The sequence below is a fragment of the Dermacentor andersoni genome, chromosome 1, assembly GCF_023375885.2.
Source record: "Dermacentor andersoni chromosome 1, qqDerAnde1_hic_scaffold, whole genome shotgun sequence".
Lineage (NCBI taxonomy): Eukaryota > Metazoa > Arthropoda > Arachnida > Ixodida > Ixodidae > Dermacentor > Dermacentor andersoni.
In genome coordinates, this window is record NC_092814.1 from 340617223 (window position 1) to 340641226 (window position 24004).

The following is a 24004-nucleotide window of genomic DNA, read 5'->3' on the forward strand; positions in this document are numbered from 1 at the left end:
CCAGCTGCATTGGCAGAGCAGAACCCTCGCCACATTTCCCAATCGGTTTTACCGTGCTGCCATGGATAGTCACGTTATAATAAAATCGTGCTCATTACTTTCTTAATGGACCGTGTATGTGATGCATTTACACATAAACAGTAGTTTTTGTCTTCTTTACTTGAAATGAAAGGGGCATATGATACCATGTGGCGTTACGGGATCTTGCGAGAGCTGTTGGGACTGGGTATCTGGGGCAACACGTAAAAAAATTATCGAAAGCTACATGTCTAGTTGTAATTTTTGCAGCAAAATTGGCCACACACTATCGCATTCGTTTATGCTGGAAACTGGCATTCCTCAAGGAAGCGTGCTTAGCTGTGCAATATTAATCGTAAAAATTAACTAGCTTTGTGCATCTCTATCATAATCAGTTTTCTAGTCTGTCTATGCAGCTGATGTACTTATAGGTTTCAAATCCTGTAACCTTGCAGTTCGTGAGCGACAGACTCTACTTGGCCTAAATAAAATGTAAATGGGCAGATGAAAATGGCTTTAAGCTTAAACCCCAGAAAAGCTCCTCTGTTCTTTTTACCACAAAGAGAGGGCTTGTTCCAAATCTCACTATTGAATTGCATGGGCAGTACTTACTGCTGAGAACACACAAGTTTTTTTGGGTGTCGTGCTTGATTCAAAACTAATCATTATGCCACATATAAAGTATCTCAAGGCCAAATGCTTAACAACACTGAACCTAATGAAAATACTGTCCCGCACGACATGGGCAGTGACAGTAAGTGCCTAATGAATGTGTACAAGACCCTCGCTTGGTCACATTTGGATTACGGTGCCGTGGTGTGTCACAGCGCTGCACCAAGCGCATTAAAGATCCTGGACCCTGTTCATCACTGAAACATCCCGCTAGCCACGGGAGCCTTCCAAACAAGCCCTGTACAAAGTCTGTACGTCGAATCAAATGAGTGGTCACTTCATTTGCAGAGGTCATACTGTTGTTTTACATGTTTTCTGAAAGTACACTCGAACCCTGTACATCTTGTGACTCAACTGTAAGCAATGCGACCTGTGCCACACTGCTTCACAATTGTCCCATAGCGAGACAGCTTTTTTCACTGCACGTAAGTAAACTTACCGAGGAAACGAATGCCTCACTCCTTGAACATAGTCTGATGACCGACCCCAGTGACGCCATTGCTGCAGTGGCAACTAAAAAAAATGTGATACATCATTTGTAGAGATAACAAAACACGCTCCAGACACATATATTAAAATGCATTTCCTAGAACTTCAGGCCAAGTACTCGTGCACAGAGTGTTACACTGACGCTTCAAAGTCGCATGCCGGGGTGGGGTATCTTATGCAGTAGTTGGTCCATCCTTCTCAGAATCTAATCTACTGCAACGAGAAAGAAGTATCTTTACGGCTGAGACCTATGCACTTGTGTCGGCTGTGAAGCAATAACGAAATGAAAACTTGAACAATGAAATTTACGGACTCCCTAAGTGTCGCAAAAGCCATAATGTCACTAAAACAGCAGGTGGGACCCTACTACAGTGAAATCTTTATATAACAAATCACGTGGGACCGCCAAAAATCTTTCATTATTCTGAGAGGTCGTGATAGTGAAAGCCACAAAATTAACCATTCCACCCGTTAATCCATCAGTTCATAAATTGTCGCTGTTTGAGCTATCCACAAAAACGTCACTGTTAGCTCTTGGCTCATGCTGTTGCTATTTTGTGTAGATTCTGCCGCCATGCACCACCGTATAAGAGCGACACGCGCAAAGCGGATGCTGACACTGAGGAAATGACAAATGGGAAGCTCCGTGTCGCCTCCAAAGTGCAATGTTTCTTGTTCTTCACATTCCTTGCCGTGAACACCACAGCAGCCTCACTCAAGGCGGATACCTGAACTATTCCAAAGTGCAGAGTGCGACCATGTGGCATCCCCAAGAATTTGGAGGCTACATTTCTTTGTGTGTGTAGCTAGTGCAGATGCATAATAAAGCGTTTACAGAAAGAGGGGCGAAATAAGGAAGAGATTCACCTCTGTTGCTAGGCGACACTTGCCTCGGCAGAGCACGTGCTGGCAAAACCCGATGTGTTGTCGCCTCTGCAATAGATAAAAAAACTTCTCTCCCACGTGTTTTTCATTGAGCACCATCACGGGTTTCCAGAATCTGTGCCGTGTGGCATCCACTTTCTGCACCTTGTCTGCTAGCCTATTGTTTTGGCTGCCGTAAAGGATACGCGGAAGCCTAAAAATCCCCAGATTTCGTAATATTAGTTTATAGTACTGAGGCACTATTAACATGACACAGAAACTGAATAATGTTCATTATTCTGAAAAGTTTGGTATTCTGATGTTTGTAATGTTGAAATATTTTTACATTGAGAACATAAGAAGTCATCAGGGGATTTCTGAAGAGTTTGTTCATCTGAAAAGTGGGTAATGTACAAATAATAAGGTTCATGTGATTAAGCCACAGTTAAGTTCCTGGCATTCCACATCGAAAATGCAACGAACTGTTGTCCTATTCTGCTGACTTGGGATAGGACACACCCATGTTACCCACAATTTTCTGCCGACTGGAAATGAACCTCCGACCTGTGGTAGATGTGGTGAGAGGCTGACCGTCCTCCACGTCCTCCTGGAGTGCCAGAAAGCCGAAGCTGAGAGAAACATTTTCATCTGGCATACCACTATTATATCCCTCTCCATCTCGTTATGTTTCTTGGCGCATCGCACGCGTATTGCAAACACATGGGATCGTTCCCCAGCTGCGGCAAGTTGTTTTTTCATCCACTTTCATTTCCATTCATATATCATTTTCTTTAATTCAATTAATCAGTATAACTGTCTTCCCCTATGTTGTCCTCAGTGTTTTTGTTTGTTGGCTTCTCATGATATGGCACAGAACCGTTTTTTGCTACAAAAGCATTTCTAAGTTTCTTGAATGATTAGTTACATTTATTAACCCAGGAAATTCGTAGCACACCCTCTTGCTAGAGGATGCTGCTGTGATGGTTTTTGTAAAGCACATGCCTCCAGGCTCTTGAGTTTCAAGGGTTTTGTTAAGGCAGTAGTGCTTCTTACAAAATTTTACCACTGGCATATTCTAGTTCGTCATATCATCCATCAGTAATATCACTTTGGCGTTCATAGCACACTTCATTAGTCATTGCCATACTTTTGTTACATCTACATTTACGCACTTAAGTCTACCTCGTACTTAATTTAACACTAGCTTGGGCTCCTTGGTCATACTTGGCCCTTGCACCATGAAACAATGAATTAATCATCATCATCAAGGGTGTACACATCGTAGACCTCAATTACAAGTGTCGCCAGTGCACCACCTCCTACCCTGGAGTAGTTTTGACGCATTCCATGTGTGCTTGTCATCTACTGTAATGTGCTTGGTCCTACTTTATTGGCTATAGTGAAAGCGCCAATGTACTTAACATGTCCATTCCCTGGCTTTCGTTTTCTGACTACATAACCTACTTGCTAATGTGGAATACTCAAATAAAGTGTCTGTTGGCAAACCGGCAATATTAAGCCGCATTCTTGGCTCTCGGCCAAGCAGAAGTACATTGGGTGACACACTGGTTATGGCATGAGGAGTGCATTGGTAAACTCCCACGCAGTCGGCAACACTGTTCTTGAGGTTGTCGTCTTCCAGTCTTGCCAACTGGATATAGTCCTTGAGCACCCTATTGAATCTTTTTGCTAACCCGTTAGTTTGGGGTAGCATATCAATGACGTCAGGTGCTCGATGTTTCTTTCCTGCAGAAATTCTTCGAATTGCCCATGACTTGAATTGGGGGCTATTGTCAGTCACGATGGAATTGGGGTTGTCTTCCCCACTGAACTATGCTTTGCTTGTATGAAATCGATTACTGTTTCCATTGGTATTGCAGGTGCAAAACCCACCTTGGGCCAGCGAGAGGGATAATCAACTGATGGTACAACAAATCTGTATTCCATAAGCACACCAGCTGGAGGCTCAATAGAAATTGCCAGCTTTTCCCATGGTCACTAGCCATGGCAGTAGTTGTAGTGGGACAAAAGCCAGCTGATTTATCAGCAGTCTGACATTTATGGAAGCTTGCAATTGCTTGTTTGGCTTTATAATCCATTCTGTGCCACCAGTACAACCCCAACAGTCTGTGCTTCGTTCCTACTATGCCTGGGTGAGCTTCATGCACAAAATTTAAGAGCATCTCCCTCAATACTTCAGGGGGTGCACCCTTCTCTCCTCATGTGAGATGAGAGTCCTTGTTGAACGTGGAAGTAGGGAACTAGTTCATTCGGTAAAGACTTCTTCGGTTGCCAGCCCTCTGAAACTTGGTGCATTATCTCTTGAAGCCCAGTGTCCCTACTTGTGGCTTCCTGAAGCTGCTGTTTTGTGATACAGGCAGAAACAACAGACTCAATTTCTTCTCGTTCCTGCAACTACTCTGCCGTAGTAGGCAGCCAGATAAGGTGTCGGCAACCACATTGTTCCCGCCTTTGTAGTACTCATCAAAGTTGTAATAGAGCAGTCGTGTGCACCGTCTAGAAATGCACGAAGGACGCCAACCCATCCCCAACGACGAGAGCAGTGTAACCAAAGCTTGGTGGTTGGTCCTCAACACGAAGCAATGGCCCCAAAGGTATACACTGCTCACAAGTAACTCATTTTGTCCCTAGCCCTCATTGCCATATGTTGTCGTCACACCAGAAAGGCAGGATGCAAAACAAGTATAACCAGAGCCACAGCATAGATGAGAAAGAGTAATTTTATTGCACATGTGATGGATATTTACATTGGCGCCTCATAATCAAATCATGGTTTTGGCACGTAAAACCCCATAATTTTTTTATTTACATAGATGAGCGATGGCACAAGGTTGTTGGCAACATAACTGTACAAGTGTTAATTGCAATCGCAACAAACATCAAAAGACTAACAAAAAAATGAGACTCACACTTGGCGACCTCAAGTGAATGACTGCTCTAAGCAGCTCCACTGCAATGTATTCGTTCGCATGACATAGTAACCCCAGCCATATAATTGAATGAATTCTTACATAAGCAATGCTAAAGATAGGTCTTCACTTGCTGCCACTGTGCAATTGCAGTTTGTGTTATCAGTGACATGGGGAAATTTGTAGTTTTCCATTCAGTCAGATGCTCGAGTCGGGAACAGCATACATGAGGGATTGTGACTGCCGCAGATTTTTGTGCAGGGGCTTTACCTCAAACAAAGGTATGTAGTGTGTCTGCACTTCAGGTACGCTGGAGCTCGGGGGCGAGCTTGAGGCAACCAACATAGCAGTTTAGTAAATCTTGGAAGCCAGTTCGCTAATACAGTCGCCGACCGATAAATTGGACACCGATAATCCGGACATGCTTGCTAATTTAGACAGCTTCGCAGCACCACCAACGGCTCTATAGACTTCGTGTGTAAAGACGACCAATAGTTTGGACAGCTGCTAGCTCTACATTCGATTATCTGGACTCCGTCCATGGCTGTAGCGTACGTCAACTCGGTTGCCATTATTTTCTTTGGAAACCTCGACAAGACATCGAGTGTGACTTAGGAGATTACACGCTAAATGGTAATCTCTGAGGTCTTGCCTTGGTCGCTGCTCTATGCCTCCGAGATTTAACTGCAAATGCCAATCGTGGAAGCCTTGCCTGGATTGTGAGGTTGCATCAACATCGCGATCGCATCCTTTTCTGGCACCCCTGCGCATGGCCCGCTATCGCCGGTCTGTTATGGATGTGCTTGTTTTTTTAGTTTGCTTTCCAGACATTGCTCTGGTATGGCTCCAAGAAGTCTCTTGTGAACTCATAGATATGCCACGTCAAATGGCACCAACGGTGCCTCACTGTCCGAATGAGCCCGACTCCGCAACTGAAGAAGCTGAATTGCCACCTACCACAAAGAACTCAAATGCGGACATCATTGATGACTTGCTAGGCTGCGGTGAGCTGATTCCTGCCACCATTAAGTTCGAAGACTTTGCAGATGTCGACAGCGCGGTTTCATTGTGTGCCGAATTGAATGATTATGAAATAATTGAGCAAGTTCTCCCATCATCCAACTGCGACTCTGAATCGGATGATGATGTGCCATGTGCTCCGGAGCCTTCCAAATGCAGACTCAAGCCTTTGCAGTTCTTGCATCGGCCTACAGTGAAATTTAAAACTGGCAGAAACACAGGCAGACTTGGTTGGACTTAAGTGGAAGTGCATGTAGCAACGCATCGACCACTTGTTCCTTGCACGGGGGCCTTAAAACGTAAAGTTTTTTTTTTTTTTTAGCACATTCGTTTTTTCGGACATTTGATAGTTTGGACTTATTTATGTTCCCTATGGAGTCTAAATTATCAGTTGTCGCCTGTGCTCGTCTACACTCTCCGCTTAATGATGTAGCACATTTGCTTATTTCACAATCCTTTACAGGGTTTATTTCAATTGCCAAACTAGTTGCCATATTTACTCCAGAAATGCAGTCATGCTGTTACATGAGGAAGTAATACATATTATAACAAGGATCACAAGAGCATTACATAAAACTGTTGTGTTTCAAATTGCATAAGAATCGGACTTTTTCATGGTGCGAAGCTGCGTGCGCCCGACCCTAGCAGGTTAGTCGCAAAACGTTTTTTTGGAAGTGATACCCGACCGCACGGCCTAAAATTAGCAAAAAAAAAAAAAAAAAAGCTCCCGGACACGCACAGCAGCAAACACTCATGCATGCACCGCGTTGGAACTCCACTGGTAGCTCTACATCAGTGCAGTGCTGAAATCATGCTTAGCGTTAGACTAACTCCACTTTAAAACAAAGTGGCCAGGGCTTCGTCCGGATGCACTGTGAACCACGCAGTTGCCATCTTGCATTGATGGCCAGCACATTTATAGAAAAATCACTGTGTTATGCTTGGGTGACACTTCAAAAACATCACGTTGCTGATGAAGTCTTGCTGTGTAGGCCCTCTCTTGCTGGTGGTGGCAGCGCATGCCTGACTTCACGTACTCGTTTAAGGCTCGTTTACGGCACGTAACACTGGTTCGATACGAGACCGAGAAGACGCTGACATCATCGATTGGCAAACTTTACAGCACAGCATGTCGCTGAGACCATTTTATCATAACAGACCTACAACGACACAACCCACGGGCGTAAGTTGTCATAGCGCAATGGGCTTGCTTGTTGACGGCATCTACAAAATCAGTGTACCGACCACAATCGTTCAACCGAACCCCATGCAATCAGCAGTCGAACCAATAATGCGATAGCCACTGCCCCTTCGCTTGTATGTATAATTATTCGCACTCAAAATATTGAAACATGGCTTCAACGTTGAAATGCAGGAGCTTCAGCCCTCCCAATCTGTTCACATGAAGTTTGAGCCAGTGTTGATCCTGTTTTGTGAAAGCTGGGTCAGGCCTGGCCTGTCGAGTTCGTGCACCCACTACCGGTAGAAATTGAACTTAAAGATGAGCTGCTACGTTGAGGGAGACTGCTGTTATAGTTCACTTGAAGCCCAATAGCGACTTGCATACACGGTGCATACACAATAAGCGGCAAGCAGCGACAGTGCAGTGCTAACATCTGTCCGGCACCATTCCCAAAGGCTGCAGGTCGCATCCACTATGGTGGGTCTGTATGTGTTGTTATGCTGACACATTTCTTAATTCCAGAAAGGCACTCTTTACCTCTGCGTGAAACAGGAAACCAAGGAGACTGCGTTTGGTACAGCAGCATAAACAACGGCCTCGCTTCGCTACCAACGGTGTCATCGATGGATGGCACTGGCGTTTTCGTGAGAAAAACTACACTGCCTATAAATGAGCGCTTGTGCCGAGCACAGTTTTCTCTAATAATACTTTATGGCACGCGCAAACTGTAAGTATGATGAAGTTAAACACAAGAATCGGTAATAACAGCCTGCAATATGTGTCTGGATCACAGTTGCCGTTAAGTTGCTTGGCCGCTCGTATTGACTCGTCTCGTGGTGGAATGCAACTCATATACGCAGATATATATGTTTTGCTACGTTTTTACATATCATGATGCTCTGTTTACTCAGTATTTGAAGCTAACAACGATCTGTGGCTATAGATGTTGACAAATGCACCGCTTCGGCAGATCCGACAAGGTAGCCTGCACTCTAAGACTTCTTAAATATGCAAAATGTATAAAGATTGTGCAAAAAGAATACAAAAAGCGAGGTGCAAGAGCAGACGTCAGCGACAGCAAATTACAAGGCAGCCGCATCGGCAGGTGCAACTTGGCATGCCTTATGGGCAGCACTGTTAGCATCGCAGTGCACTCAGGCCTGCTCACCCCATAGTCTGTGTGTGCTACAAGTAGACTTCCAGGAACGACATGCTGCCCCAGGGAAGCCATTAATAATTATTTGAGGTCCACGAAACGCTCAACCGATGCACTCAACATTGGCACAGATACACAAATCAACCGGCAAAAGCCCCCTTGCAAAACATTTCCAGCAGCGTGCGGCAGAGGGCAGCACAGGAACATGAAAAAGGCAGATTGATGGCAATGAGGGAGCAGACGTATGCACTGCACAAGCCCACAAAGCGATAGAGAAAATAAGCATGTCCCATAAAGATTGCATTAAGTTCGTTCGAAGACAAATGGCAATATACAAGGAGTAATCAACTAATTAACAACTACAAATTATAAAACCCAGCTTAGGAGAATGGAAGTCGTGCACACATCAGGGACAATTTTTTGAAGTTATTTATGTAGTTTGTACATTGGACACGTGTACCTCATACAAAACTTCATTCTGACAAAAGAAAACAAGCCTGGTTGTGGTAAATGCAGAGATTAACTGACAGTAAATCGCATCTTATTCTTATGCACAGAACTCAAAACACTGAGGGAAAAACATTTTACCCCATTTTACAAGACACATTCCTTTTCATCCAGCATTGATTTTAGGGGAAAATGCACTTGTTGGTGTCGCAGATGTTTTTAGCTTTTTGAAGGAATCCGGAGTTGAAAAAGTGAATGCTGACCGTATGCTTTACAAATTGTGGTATACCTCATCTACCTTCTCATGTCCGAGAAGAAGGCCGAGGTCTTTAATTTGTTGGGATCCTCAGTGCCCTTACCCAGACAAGGACTCGCTGAGGGGTCCCAACCCCATTAAAGCTATACCTTGTGTTAGGCGCATGATAGCCTTAGTTGCTTATGCGCCACTAAACACAGTTACCACATTTACTCGTTTGTAACTCAAGTGATTTTCTCCAGATTTCTGTTGCTTGAAAATAACCCTCACACTACAATCGAATGCCGAGTGGCCTAAAAAATGCTGTGATCTATGCAATTTGAATAGGCTCTAGTTTCGTCCATTGTGTGATCTATGTTGGCAATGTTCCTGCAGGTGCATCTGCATCCGCAGAAGTTTGGTGTGTTGCGACACCATGTACCCGAGCACACGAGGGTTTGACCCTCACGCGTGTAGCCGTGTCCGGCGAAAGGGGGATCCTGGGGGTTGAGCCGATTCTGGGTGTTTAGACCATTAAGGGCCCCCTGCGGAGGCAACACACCTCTTTGGCATCTGCTTCACGTAGACAGCACCTCCAGACTGACCCACCTGGAGGAAATCAGCAGTTGCAGGGTATCTACCAACTGGGAAAACTGGGAATTCTCGGGGATTTCGAGTAGTGTGGAAATACTCTGGGAAAACTTGGAGAATTTGTGCTTCTATCAGAGAAAATTAGCTGAAATTTTATTGAAAGGGAACGAAGGTCGCGCTGATGCTGGTTCAAGTAACAGAAAGGAATCGCAATAAATTGTCTTGCACCCTGTGTCATCAGCTGAAATTGTAGTAAAGGAGTGGAGCACTCCATCAAGAAATCTTGAGGACAATGACCAGAACCTTTGGAAGACAACAATGCAACAAAAGCTTAGTGATCAATTTGAAGTGTGAACTATCTACCCCACAAGTAAACATGCCAATGTACTCAAGAAAAAAGACATGCCAGTGTTTCCCGTTCTCCTATGGAGCACCGTCGTTCTGCGGGAGTTATGTGCGTAATGCAAAAGCCACTGTTAATATAGTTGATGTCCGCATTTTTGTTGGAAGGGCAGCTCTCAAGCCATCATCTGAAGCATCGGCCATTACAATTATGGGCAGGTGTAGTTGAAATGTGCACTACAGGACGCAAAGCAAGTACTCCCTTAAGTGATTGGAATCTAAATTCAGTGTCTCGGTCTCAGGCAAACTCTTGCACTTGTCTTAGTTTTCTAAGAGGCTCTACCAACTCAGGGTAATAGGGGACAACTTTAGTGTAGTATCCAGCAAGACCGAGAAACGAATGCAACAACTTTTGGGGGTCAGTTGGCTGCGGTGCATCAGCAATTGACTTTATTTTACGGAGAGAAAGGCTGTTTGCACTGATCCTGTGTCCAAGAAAAGTGAGCTTTGGGACACTGAATGCAGTTTGCAATTAGCTTCATGCCAGCAGCCGAGATTTTGGAAAACATAGTTTGCAGATTTTTATCATGCTCTGCTTGTGTGCAGCCCCAAATCAAAACAGCATCTAGGTAGCGCAAGCTACCTGGACAGTTTTTTAAACAGATGACATGATATGCTGGAGAGCGGATCAGCTAACAGCCGGATCAGCTGAAGTTGGCCTTCTGTAGTGTCAATGAAGGTCCTTCGTACAGAAGCCTTTCGCGTATTTTTTTAGACGTTGCGCGACACCTTGCAAGGTCTGGTCTTGCAGGGACTGGTCATGCCAAGCACAAAACACTCAAGCAGATGCCAACCGATGTAGCATCGTGACACTCTTGGAAAATATCGCCTGGCTGCTGTTTGCGGTCCCGGAAGATGATTCGGTGTACCAAGCGCTTGATATTGTCTTCATAATGCTTGTCAAAGATGCTTGAGACCTCTAGACAAGTTGTAGTAGCTGGTCCCCTTGCAAAAACATCTCAAATGAGTGCTTCCGCATTTGCCAAGGTATTGCAGGTGTACCGGGTGAAGCAAGGAAAGACGGTGGTGTGAACGCCTTAGCAGGAGCAGCAGACAGAAAGGCCAGCGTCGAAGCAGTCATTGTTGGTGAAGGAGACAAAAGAAGTGGCAGGCGGAGTATCGTCCATGGTGTATGTAGTAGCTGAAAGGTTTTGCCTTGTCGCCAATGTAGTGATGGGGTGTAGTGTCGTCAGGATGACGCTGACCGAGGGGCAGGCTTGCAGAGCAGGCATAATGGCAGGGGTGTGGAGTGGCGCAGAAGTAACGAGGAGTCTTCCGTTATGAAGGGCCAAACAAAGATTGCATTGCAACAGAGAGAAAGAAAACATGGCGAGTAACAATGTTGGGCGCAGCATGGCGCTGGTGATCAGAGCACTTCGAAACTGAAAGCAAGGATATAACAGCGCCTTCGCTTGTATATGTAATTAATTGCACTCAAAATGAGTCAAACATGCCTACAAAATTGGAATGCACTAGCTTCCACACTCTCAAGCAGTGCACGTGTAAGTTTGAGCCAATGTCGATCCTGTTCAGCGAAGGTTAGGCCTGGCGCTGTCGAGTTCGTGCACCAGCTACTAGTGGACCTGAGCTGAAATGTAAACACTTAGGACAAAGGAAACCGCTTTTATAGCTCAGTTATGGCTTTAGCGATTTGAAATCGACTTTTCACTACGCAGGGTGTGTACACAATAAGCGGCAAGCGGCGACAAAGCACTGTGCCAACATCTGTACGTCACTGTACCTGTGGGCATTCGCTACATAGATGGGTGGGTCTGTATGTGTTGTTACGCTGACACATTTCTTAATTCCAGTGATACACTGTTTATCTCTGCATCAAATGGGAAACAAGACCGTGCGTTTGGTACAGCAGCGTAAACAATCGTCTCGCCCAGTTATACCAAGAGTGTCAGCGATGCCACTTGCATTTCCGCAAGAGAATAACACGGCCTGTAAATGAGTGCTTATGCGAGCAGTTTTCTCTATAATGCTTTATGCCACACGCACACTGTTTGTTTGAAGTTATAGAAAGATAAGGTTCGGTAATAAATTAACAGCCTGTAATTAGGGTGCGTCAGCAAACACTTTCAAAAATTTTTGAAGGTTGCCTGTAGCAGATGGCACAATTCTAGTTCATGAGCTAGTCTGCTCGAAGAGGCGGACATTGCTTGCACAAAAAATTTAAATGCATAATCAAGTAATTGACAAAAATAACTAATTAAGTTTCAACTAATCACCTCATGGCTCATATTGCAATTTACAAATTGTAACCGTGGAGTTTGCAAGGTGGATTCACTTGGAACAAATTCTCCGGATGACACGTGTTTCGAAGTATTAATTCCTGAACTTTGCAGAAAAATCCATTGACATTCTAGTTATGTTCTTAACAAAACGTCATTTTATGCATTGTTGCACAAAAGTTTCTGCGGTCATTGAGTGAGAGGTGTTGACATTTGCTTGTGCGCGTGACACCATGCTTAATTTAGTTAGCGAATGTTTACAAGTTCAATAAAACTATTCTTACTTTGTATAGCTGTCTACTAATTTGCTACGATACTTCAATGCAAACACAGGGGACAAAGAAAGGAAGTGCAAAACACGAGCGCTGTCTCAACTGATTTTATTGGAATCTACCCAGAATAAGTACACATACAAAAGGAACAAAGAAAACAAAGCAAAGACCGCAGAATAAACCAGAATCAAATCACTGCAGCATCCTAAGAAGATACAAAAACAGATGTGACGTCTCGGTATCGGTGCGGGCAGTCTAAAATGACATCATTGAAGAGTTCTGTCATACCATGTTAGTGATTCCTGGCTGGCGCATGCATCTTTGCATTTCCTAATGAAAAACGCCTCTTTTGGTATTGGGTTTTGGTCCTGGCTTTTATACAAAATCGAGCACCTGCCAAATTTTGCTTTGCAGCCGCATTTGTTGCAATGTAAAACCACACGTAAGGAAACCATAAAAGTATGGCAGTACGTTGAGCTGTGGTCATAACTGGAAAATTCCGCTTCCCATGTTAAATGTGTTTTAAGACTCGCTGTTCTCTCAAGCTTATCATCCTAAATTACTTCAAAATCGTGTTTGACTTAAGCAATGAGGGCTAATGCTGAAATGCAAGATCGAACAATATCTCACAGGTTTTGCTGTGTTGCTGGCGATGGTAGCCTCAAGGCAAAGAACCCGCTCTGGTGGCTTAGGACCTATGCTGTTGCACTTCCAAGTACGAGGTAGCGGGAACGAATCCTGGCTGCGGCAGCTGCATTTCGATGGGGGTGAAATGCAAAAACACCTGTGTCCCATGCATTGGGGCCCGTTAAAGATCCCCTGGTGGTCAATATAATGCGGAGTTTCCCACTCGACGTGCCTCATAATGAAATCGTGCTTTTGGCACGTAAAACCGAACAATTCAATTAATTTCGCAAGGCAAACAAACCCTAGCCGCAGCGCTAATCTTTGTTGGCTTTTACCACTGCATTCATGTCTGCTTGCTATTACTTAACATGAGCACAAACATTTAATTGGAAATAAAGGCAATGCGCATTGCCTGCACATTGCATGGCTTGCAAGTGTGAACATTTAATTTCGCGAGGTTAACCCCCGTGTCTAGAACATTTCTCCACTTTTCTCTCAGCCTTGAATCAAGAATGTAGATAGCAACGCAACCCCTTGACTGAATCACTGCACTTCATAATATTTCATAGCAGTTCAGAAGTGTAGTGTTCATCAGTCGAGTTGTGCTGTGCCAACTCAGAGTGGAGGAAGATCGAGCTTCGAGTCGATCTTAAGAATATGGGGGTAAGAACTTCGGCAGAAGCTAAGAAAATACTGCATGCAAACTTTTGGTTGCCTTTCGTATCAGTAAAAGGGCCACAGATTGCATCACTGATACTTCTGTACTTCTGTGTGCCTATTTGGGAGCAAGATGTTTTCTATTATTGCAATTGATAGCAACTATATGGACACTCCAGGCGCATTTCTACCGTCGGTGTCGCCTCACTCTGTATAAAGTCCAAGGGTGATAAAATGGTCGCCACGCATCGTATGCTGTATGTGCGAGTGAAAGCGTGTGAGGGTGAGCCGGCGAACGCCGTTCTACCTCGCGTGCGCGAACGAGGAACGCGGCCCGGATGCGTGCCTCTCCTGTCACGCTCGAAAGAGGGAGGGAGGGGCAGGCGAGAGAGAAGGGGCGTTTTTCGGCGGCTGCGGGTTCCTGATGTCTTCTGCGCCCGCCGCTCTGTAGAGTGGAGACAACCACGGCACCTATCATGGTGTTGGCCATGCGGATCGCCGACGCCATAGGGACACGTTCCCGGAGCTCTGTTCCTCGAAAGCGATCTGCGATGTTTGCAGAGTGCGTGTAGTGCCGGTAGCTTCGTATGCACTGTTTTCGACGTTTCGTTCGCATTAGAGAGCTCTAGAATAGGGGCCCCAATATTTTGGGGCCCCAAAGAGCTTTGCGTGTTAGCGTTGGGGCACGCAGGAGTGAAGAGGTTTAGAATAGGGCTTTGCGTTTGCAGATAGCGTCTTGCGCTGACAGCGCCACTACGGCGTCTAAGAAAAACGATTAAAAATAATTAAATACAGTATACCATCTTATGACATGAATAGTAATTTTGACTTGCGTGTATTCGCGTTTAATTACAATTTAGAGGTTATTCTTCAAGCAGCAAACAATTAGTCGTGCTCAGTTTGGAGCAACAAAACCACCTTTACGTGCCTTCACCAGCCAAGCTTAGCCGTGTTAGGCCTACGAGCCATAAAATCCACACTCGAATTCGGAATCAGTGGCGTCTAATGAATCAATCTTGATAACACACGCTAGTTAAGAGAAAGCGATAACTGCAGTCCCTTCTAGCTTGTTACCGCGAATCGAACCCAGTTTGGTGCTAGGTTAGCGCCGTCGCTTCGATGGGTGCCGCCATGTTTGTTGACGCAAAGCTTTTGGGAACGCTATTTGAGCTCCCGCTAAATCGGTGAAATAGCGTTCCCAACGCAAAACCCAAAGGCAGTTTGCGTCTCGCGCATGCGCAGTGGCTTCGACGCTATTTCTTTGGGGCCCCAAAACGTTTGGGGCCCCTATTCTAAAACTCTCTATTGAAGTGAGAGATGCGTCAAGGTCAATTCACTTGCTGCTGCCGCGATTCCTCACTCCATAATTTTGACAGATTTTCCGCACTCATCGAGCGACATGTTCATGCTTACCTGTGCGCGCATGACACTGTGCTGGTCAATTAAGTTAAAACACGTTGGCGGTTTAGTTCGTTTGAATCCATGATAGAATGTGTAAGCGGGACTGAACAAGGGCGTAGAAAGCAGTGCTGTCTGTGTGTGTTTCTTCCTACGTCCTCGTTCATTCATGCGTACACATTCTATCATTGTTAATTTAGTTAGTAAGCGAATCTTTACAAATTTATACAGCCGCTAAAACTACTATCCGCTAATTTGCTATCGCAATTTGTGCTTCGCCTTTCTAGCGAAACTGAATTTTTTTTTCTTTGGTGGGAATAAGCTGTGCCCATGCATGCACACTTTATTGAATAAGCATGCAGCCTTGTTGGTTGTCACATTGGTGGCGAAAAGGTGTCATTTAGATTTGAGGACTTTGATGATCACTGGAGTAGAATGCACTCGACGTTTTCCTTAATTTGCTTTTTTACAGCTTTTACGACTCAGTATTCGGTTATGGAAGAACTTGAGGTTGCAGGTCGGATCCTGGCCACAGCAGACACATTTCAATGTGGGCGAAATGCAAAAATGCTTATGTACTTAGATTGAGGTGCACTGTTGCAGTGCTAGGTTAGCTCGAACCCGGCTCCATATGGTAGCATGGCGGAGGCTTCGGGTTAAAGAAATCAGAAGCTTGGGAAGTTGGGAAATCACATACAATCACACAGGTTTACTGGCACTTTATTTTTTTACAAGAATACCTGCGTCACCTCGAAGGCATTATCACAGGGGGAGGGGGGACAGTTAGAGAAAGATGTATTAAATTGTTCACTGTAAGTAAAGAATGTATAAATAAAGGTAACATCAAGGTGGGAGCACACAATAAGTGAACATTTTCAAGTGCCATAGTAAATTTAAGCAAGACAGACTAACAGACGAAAATAAAAATGGTGATTATCAGATATTGAAACACATTCCTCTGGTAACAAATTACAGTCTGTCACAGTTTGTGGAAACAAGGATTTGACAAAACGGTGCATATTATAGCTGTATTCTCGCACCTTTGAGTGGTTGAGTCGAGGTGGAAGTTGGCTCCGACAGGTAGTTGCAGCTATCAATGCCTGTTTGAACGAAACATATTTACATCCTTGAATAGGAAAAACAAAGTGTTTAGCAGCGAGCGTTTGGATGAGCCCAGAGCAGCTTTCTTTCTCCCTGTACCGTCAGTATAGCACCTCTGTTCAAACACTCCCTCCTGGCAGTAGCCAATCACACAGGTCGCAACACTAGGATAACAGCCAATGAAGCACATACCAGCGGGCGCAAAGGCGGAGAGAGGGTCTGGCAGTGGGAATGGGAGATCTGTTACTCCCAACTTTGAATGTCTATATCACTACATGCACGGCATGCAACGTCTGCCGTGTGCGGATTATCGCATGGAAATGCAATGGGCCGTTCCCTTTTTTACGACCTTCTTCTTGGCACAGGTGGGATGTTCAACCAACTAAAGTTTTCAGTCATTGCCATGGGAAAATATGGAAACTAGTGTATGCTTTAGCTCGAGCTGTAATGGCTTTGGGTTATAATTTGAACATACCAGAAAACGTCTCTTTTATGACCATGATGGCACGTTTTTTGCCTCTTGCTAATTAATATATCCCTTGGAAGTCCACCCGACATCTCTATTGGAATGTGGGGTGTCTGGCAGCCGGAATTGAGGTGTTTTGCTGTGCCGAAGTGACACCCGGCGTGCAACAAACCGGGCCGGTTTTAGTCGTCGGGACGCTTCTAACCGCATTGTCATTTTACAGCGAAGCTATATACCTCTACTGTCCAAGGAAATTTTCGTGTTGTAGCATGGTAAGCAAAAAACTCCCTATACGTGGGCCGATCCCGGAGAGAGTGCAATGCCGGGCCGACCCGCGGCAGAGGTGAAGCAGGCGTTAAGCACTCCCCATACGTGGGCCGATCCCAGAGATAGTGCAATGCCGGGCCAACCCGTGGTGACGGTAAAGCAAGCGTTAAGCACTCCCCACTTGTGGGCCGATACCGAAGGTAGTGCAATGCCGACCCGACCCGCGGCGGAGGTGCTGTTCACCGTTAAAGGGCCCACATACACAGCTTCGCTGGTCATCCTTCACAAAGTGGAAAGGCACCGAGTTTTTTTTTTTTGCCGCAGCCAATGACAGCGTGGCTGGCGTGTGACATTCTCCGGCATTCCCTCCATGACGGTTTCTCGCCCTCCCCTCTTTTTTATTTTGCCGGGCACAATTTGTTTCCCGCACTAAATAGCAGTTCAGTAAAATTATCTCGAACATGTGCCTCTTCTGCAAAGCTGCGCCTAGTACACTAGTACTAAGCTACTGCGAGATAAGGAGCTCCGATACGAGGGCATATTGCAGGCAGACAGCACACAGTCGACTGAGCGAGGCTGCTGGCATGGCCTGCACATTTGCCTTTTGCATCGACGACGTCGAGTAAGCCAATTGTATTTAATTACGAGTGACCTAAGTATATAGTGTTAATCGTGTTGGCAAAATAAAGAGTTCTTTGACAAGCTTGGGCTGAATTCCAAGCGCCGTCGGCTGCGGTGTCTGCCGAGCTAGGCCTACCAGCTCTATTGCTGGCTGTCAATGGAGTCGGTGGACAACACGCTGTTGTGAAGGGTTTTGTCACTCGCAGATGCATAATTTTATTGGTAGTGCTCACGTAAAGCAAAGCAGCGTTGTGCAAAGCTGTTCATAGTGCATTTCTCGAGCCTACACGCTGGGGCGCTGGATCTGTGCGGAGTATAATACCGCTCGCTCGTTCGGATGTACGCCCATGTGCCCCAAATCGTGGGTAAGCATGCTGGAACATGCAGCGCCACGCGTCGTATCAGATGCCAAATTGTATCGTGTCTCCTACTTCGCGTCTTCATGTAGTGTCCTACATGTGACTCCTTTCTTCATGGAAATCTTCAGCATTAGCGTGTAGAAAAAATAGTTTTGTTAAAGAAAATAAGGTATGAATAAAAATGGAAATGGGCTGCCAGTGATGCGAGCACAGCGCACATCGCATGTGTCACTTGTAGCAACACAATTCATTTGCAGTGGTCACCTTGAACTTCATGACAAAGCTTTCAGTTTGTCTAGTTGTTTGACTTGTCCACACTGGTATAAAACTTAATTGAAATACCACAGCATACAAAAGTATGTAAATTAGCCTTAATGAATGCTCTACAACAGACCATAAAAGGGTTTCTCATATTTCTCATACACGGAATAGCATGATTGATTGATTAGTAGCTTATGGTGGTTCAATTAAGACATTTAAGAGTAGTGGTAATGCAAGTAACCACAGACAATCACAAGCACAATTTTAAAATTTGCGCAGTACAGTAACATGCATTGAAACCTTTTGTGCATTCAGAAAACAAAAAGGCCGTATATTTTGAAACACTATTGCAGTAGCTGTGCAAAAAATTGAAACTTTCGTGGGCTGTAGGTAATTGAAAACAATTTGCATATTACTGAAGGTTTTTTTTTCTTTCCTATACCTTGCAGGGGCGTCTACATCAAGTGTTTGGCGTGTTGCACCAGGGACCCGACCGCATGGGTGTTAATTGGACCCTCCTGTGCCCGGAAAAAGGGATTTTGGCGGTTGAGCTTTCGCATAGTGCTCTAAAGGCATACTAACATAATATGTTTGGATCTTCATTTCTTGCAAAAAAATGAAGGTTTGCGACCTCTAAACTGTGTAAAAAAATGATCGAGTATTGGAGCAGCCTAAATAATTTCAAACTGCATTTCTAGAGCCAGAGGTGGTGTTTCTACTGTCGTGGCACTATGCATGACGCACAAGCAATTATGTGGGAGCTGAACATTGCGATAATTTGACACTCCCATTTGGTTGTCTGCTGTGCTGCTACATCGGACCTCCCGAGTAGTAGCATGGAGACGACCGAGCAAGCCGGATATAAAGTGTCAAAAGACTGCAATAACCTGCTACCACATTGACCCCCTTTCATGTCCTGATGTCGCGACACAGTAACTTCTTTCTAAACAAAATGAAAATTGGCTGTAGAAAAATAATTATAAGAAATAATGTAGGATGTTCTGAGGCTAATTATTACTTTTTCTAGAGTTTAAAGGTCTTAAGATTTTCATCTAACAAAAAATTAATATTCAATATGACTGAGTTTGTGACACCTCACTTTGGCCCCTGCTTCACCTATATGGTGCCCCCTGGAGTAACCCGATCTGGGAAATGATGTCCTTGAAGTAATTGACACATACCCACTCAGGCGGATTGGCCAAGAGTCGGGCAGATTTTAGGTATTTGTTAAATAAAAATGAAAATAATTTTGATAAATAAATTAAAGCTAGTAAAATACAAGCCGATTCAGTAAACAGTCAATGTAGTAAAACAGAAAAGGAAAGAAAATATCCATATATATTTATAAACGAGTCAATGAAGAATAATACAATTAAAAATGAAATTGGTTAGATTCAACAGAACTTAATCTGTGATGATGCATAGATAGATCCCTGTAGGTGAGTGTCCAAGAACAGAAGCTCTGAAAGACAGCAGCACTGGCGAGTTCAGTGGTAGACCGAGCTGTTGCATTCTAATTTGCTTTGACCTCGGGGAGAAACGCTGGCATTCCAGTAATGTTTCTAATGTGTTGCAGACATTGCACAAAGGGCGAATTGCCAGACCATATCAGTGCATGTATAAATTGAGAGTTGGGACTCAACATTGCACTCTTGTGACTGACTTCTGTCTTGTTTTTCAAAATGTCCTGTTGCAAGAAAATTGTAAGCACTGGAGTTCCGTGGGGGTCGTTAGATTTAATTGTGACGTCAAAAGGGTGTATCTTCGAAACCTGACAAGTGATGGAAACCTGTTGTTGAAAGGAGAGTAAACACTAGGCCAGCAAGAGTAGCCTTGGCCAAACTGTCTCCCACTTTATTCAATGATATACCTCTGTGTCCAGGTGGCCATACTGATTGTAAACTGCAAATGACTTGGGGTCAGTGAGTCTTAAGGTATTAATATAGGCTACTACTCTAGGAGCAGTAAAAGTGAAGTGCACGACGATAGTCTGCAATTATTAGCACAGTTGCTGGGAAGGGTGTAGCCTGCACAATGTTAGAACAGCTAGGAATTCCGTCAGAAGTATTGAAGTCTGGGAGCTTAACAAAAAAGGGAATGTGTAGTTGCCTTGTCCCCATCTTACTCCAACTTTCACTTTACACTTCCTCCTATTATGCTCTATTCCAATTTTCCTGGTGGCTAGGGCTAACCTATGGGTCACCAACGTTGGGTATACTATATTCAGTTATAGTGGCAGCGTGCGACTGACATAGGCTGGTCTTTTTTTTTTGCAAGACTTGCTCTGTCCCAGTGTTCACGCTGCTGCGAAACAATCATGCTATGGGTTCTCATGTCCCCCTTTATTGGCCTTTGAAAAAGACGTTGCACCAATGCTACCTCCCAGTTCTACTTTCAAAGCAACATAAAACCATTTCAAAGATATGTCGTGCACAGTGATGATAGTACGCCACTGAGAAAGCTCTTTTGGTAGTGAAATGCCTCACTAATGCTATAGGACAAGGATGCAAAGCCTTGGTGATGTTGAGCACCTCCTCACTGAACTCCGGAAGATAAAAGACCAAGTCAAGCAGCTGTCTAACCTTACGAGTATTATGATGTCACAATTTCAGCACATTGCTGAACCACAAATAGGGGCATATCTGAAGAGGACTTCCTACAATCGAGTGATGAACTCAAAGGGGTTCCAGCAGCAAAATGTCAAGGTCCAAAGTATCAAAATTTGCTGAAATTACAATATAAATTCTCACTAAGCATGCAATACTTACCTTTGGCACTAAACGAGAAGGAAGGGGGTTAACCGAGGTGCCTAATTCTTATTATCCCCTTTATCGTTTATTTCATTTATTAAGCACACGTAATTTCCTCTATTTTGTCCTCAGTGTCAGTGTTTGTTGGCTTCTCATATTACCGTTGTCACTAATTGCATTTTCTGCAAAAGCAAAAGACTCGTGGCATCCTTTCAATATACCATAAGACTGCCTAACAAAGGTGAAACCTGAAGCAAAGAGCTATTTGCACAAATCTGAACATTGCACAACTCGGTAGATCCCTTGAAAAGCAACCTCAACCTGTACATGTTCATATTGGTGAGTACACAAAGCAAAAGAATGCCAGCTACGCTAGTTTTTTCGTGACATGATGAACTTGTAAATGGCAATAGTGCAAGGGACAGACGAACAGAAGTAAAAAAATGGACGAAGTGCCGATTACGTCTTATTGCGCACACTATAGATATATGTGCAATAGATAAAATAAGAGGAGCAGACAACAAAGTACAAGGCATGGTATCTAAAATGAACATCACAATAATCGTAGAATGGATGCCGTCACCCACGGAAAGAAATGCAGTTTCCTTGGAGAGTAACTACCGACAGTGCACTCACATGTCACCTTTTCCATGGATGCAGAAAGCCTCATATATCTAGCATGCTGGTTTCATGTGGATGATGGTGCCCATTCTGTGATTTTTATTTTAGATATCGTGCTTTGTTTCTTGCCATAATTGTTTAATTTGTTCACTGCTCCTCCCTTCCATTTCTATTTCATACAAATGTATACTATCACTGTGCGCAGTAAAAATTGGCTGATAGTGCTTTAATTGTCTGTTTCCTTTTTTGTGTCCGGTCTCTTGCGCTGTTAGTTTCTAAATAACATATAACATTGATTGCCCACTATGGATAATTGTCAGAGAGCAAAGCATGTAGTCTATTTTCAAAGCAGGCTAAGTCAGTGCTGTGTGTGTGCAATATTGTTTGTCTCGTCTTCCTGTGCACTGTACTAGTAAGACCCAACAGATGTCCGGAACTTTAGATGAAACTGGCTTTTTGAATAAGCTTTCAAGCAATGAAGCTTTTGCTACTTCTAATATTGCACCTTGTGGCTGGTGCAGCATAGCCTAAGTTGCTTTCGTGCCAAACTCGATTTAACTAATCTTTTTTTAGCACAACTTCGTAAACATATGCTGTTTTTTTCAATAATGGTTGTGTTTCAGAAATTATATATTACACCTTAAGACGTGTTTTTGAAATTTACAGTTTCGAAGTACATTTATTTAGCGGTCTTTTAATATATATATATATATATATATATATATATATATATATATATATATATATATATATATATATATATTGCTACGGAACAGCCGCCACAGTGTGGCTGCACTGAGGAGGACGAAGACGACGTGTGTGCCGGTTTGATATAGCGTCGCCATTTTGGCCTCCGTGAGCTTACCTGTAAATAAATTGTAAATAGTATTCGGCTTCAGCTTCACGTAACATTAATTTGGTGGAAGTGGACGTTCCCCGTACCCGTCATGGAGCTTCGCAGCGGTCGCAACGGCGACAATGCAACTTCGGCTCCTGCTGGCGGCACTTCATCTGCGCAAGCGTCTCCGCCTGCAGCCCCGACCTACGTCGCCGTTTCCCCACCTCGGGATCCTGGTGTTTTCAACGGAGTCGGCAGTCCTGATGTTGACGACTGGCTCCTCTTATACGAACGTGTCAGCACCAGTCACAGGTGGGATCCGACTGTTATGCTTGCCAACGTACTTTTCTACCTCGACGGAGCTCCATTGGCGTGGTTCCAGACTCACGAAAAGGACATCTCGAGCTGGGATCTCTTCAAAGACAAGCTACGCGACCTTTTTGGCAATCCGTTTGCTCGACAAGTCAACGCCAAGAAAGCCCTTGCCACATGCATATCCAGCTTTCCTGGACGCGCATTTACATTCGCTCGCCTGTGCAGCCGGTCGACTGCAGCGCCGCCCCCGCGGCACCAACGGGAACTATATATCTAGGTAACTTTTCGCCCTAGGGGAGCGTAGGTCCCTAGGTGTCGTGTAAAAAACGCACCTAGCTCCTGAAACGCCCTAGTCCCCATGCGCGCGCGCGCAGGGCCCATAGAAATATGCGCCAGCGCAGGGTTTGTGCCAACTCGCCGGAGCAGACAATCAACAGGGTGGGAGGTTCAATTGCGCGTGCACGCAAGCAGCACGACCACGAACGAAGCGATACAAGGTGGAACAGCGCGTTTTACGGCAATTGAAGTTGTGTTTGTGTGACGCGCTTGCTGTGTGCAAAGAGCAATTTAGTTGCGCGTGTGACGAATGTGTATGCGCAAATAGCACGACCACGAACGAAGGTGGAACATCGCGTTTTGGCGTGCCCAAGCAGCACGACCACGAACGAAGCGATGCAAGGTGGAACAGCGCGTTTTGCGCAATCTAGTTGTGTGTGTGTGCGTGGCGCGTTTGTGGTGTGCAAAGAGCACGACGACGATCGTCTTCTAACTGCGCCAGAGCGAACCGATTGTTGGATTCTACATAGGTATTGAACGGGCGTTAAACCTAGAGAAACACGGGATTGCGACGCGACTAGCCGCGATGTATAGCACTGTGCGTACGTAAGTTTACAGCACCGACTTTTAATTCGGAGTGAATAAGGGACACGCCACGAGTGATTTGTATGTGGAGGTTAACTCATACGTGCATTAATTAGCGGCGGTATAGAAAAAAAAAGGGGGGGGGGGGGCGGAGGGCGGCGGGGATTGCTGAGACAGGTGCTCGAAAGCGTTTCCACGCATGTTTTGTCGGTGTACTCGATGAACTAAATGCCGCTTTGAAGAAATTGTGACGAAATGTTGGCATGTGCGTAGTGGCACAGTTTGAAATGTGTCGCAGAGTAAAAGAACCGAAGCGTACCATGTGTAAAAAATGTGTGAAAACTAC

General features: G+C 44.6%; 1 long non-coding RNA gene across 2 annotated transcripts in view; it reads left to right on the forward strand.

Moving 5' to 3' along the window:
* LOC129381259 (uncharacterized) overlaps positions 1-21869 on the forward strand; it is a 105473-nt gene extending 83604 nt beyond the window's left edge. For both annotated transcript variants that reach the window (XR_008609473.1, XR_011891269.1), the window contains exon 4: positions 18723-21869. This is a non-coding gene — a long non-coding RNA (uncharacterized lncRNA). The remainder of the gene's footprint in view (positions 1-18722) is intronic.
* Positions 21870-24004: the final 2135 nt, after the last annotated feature.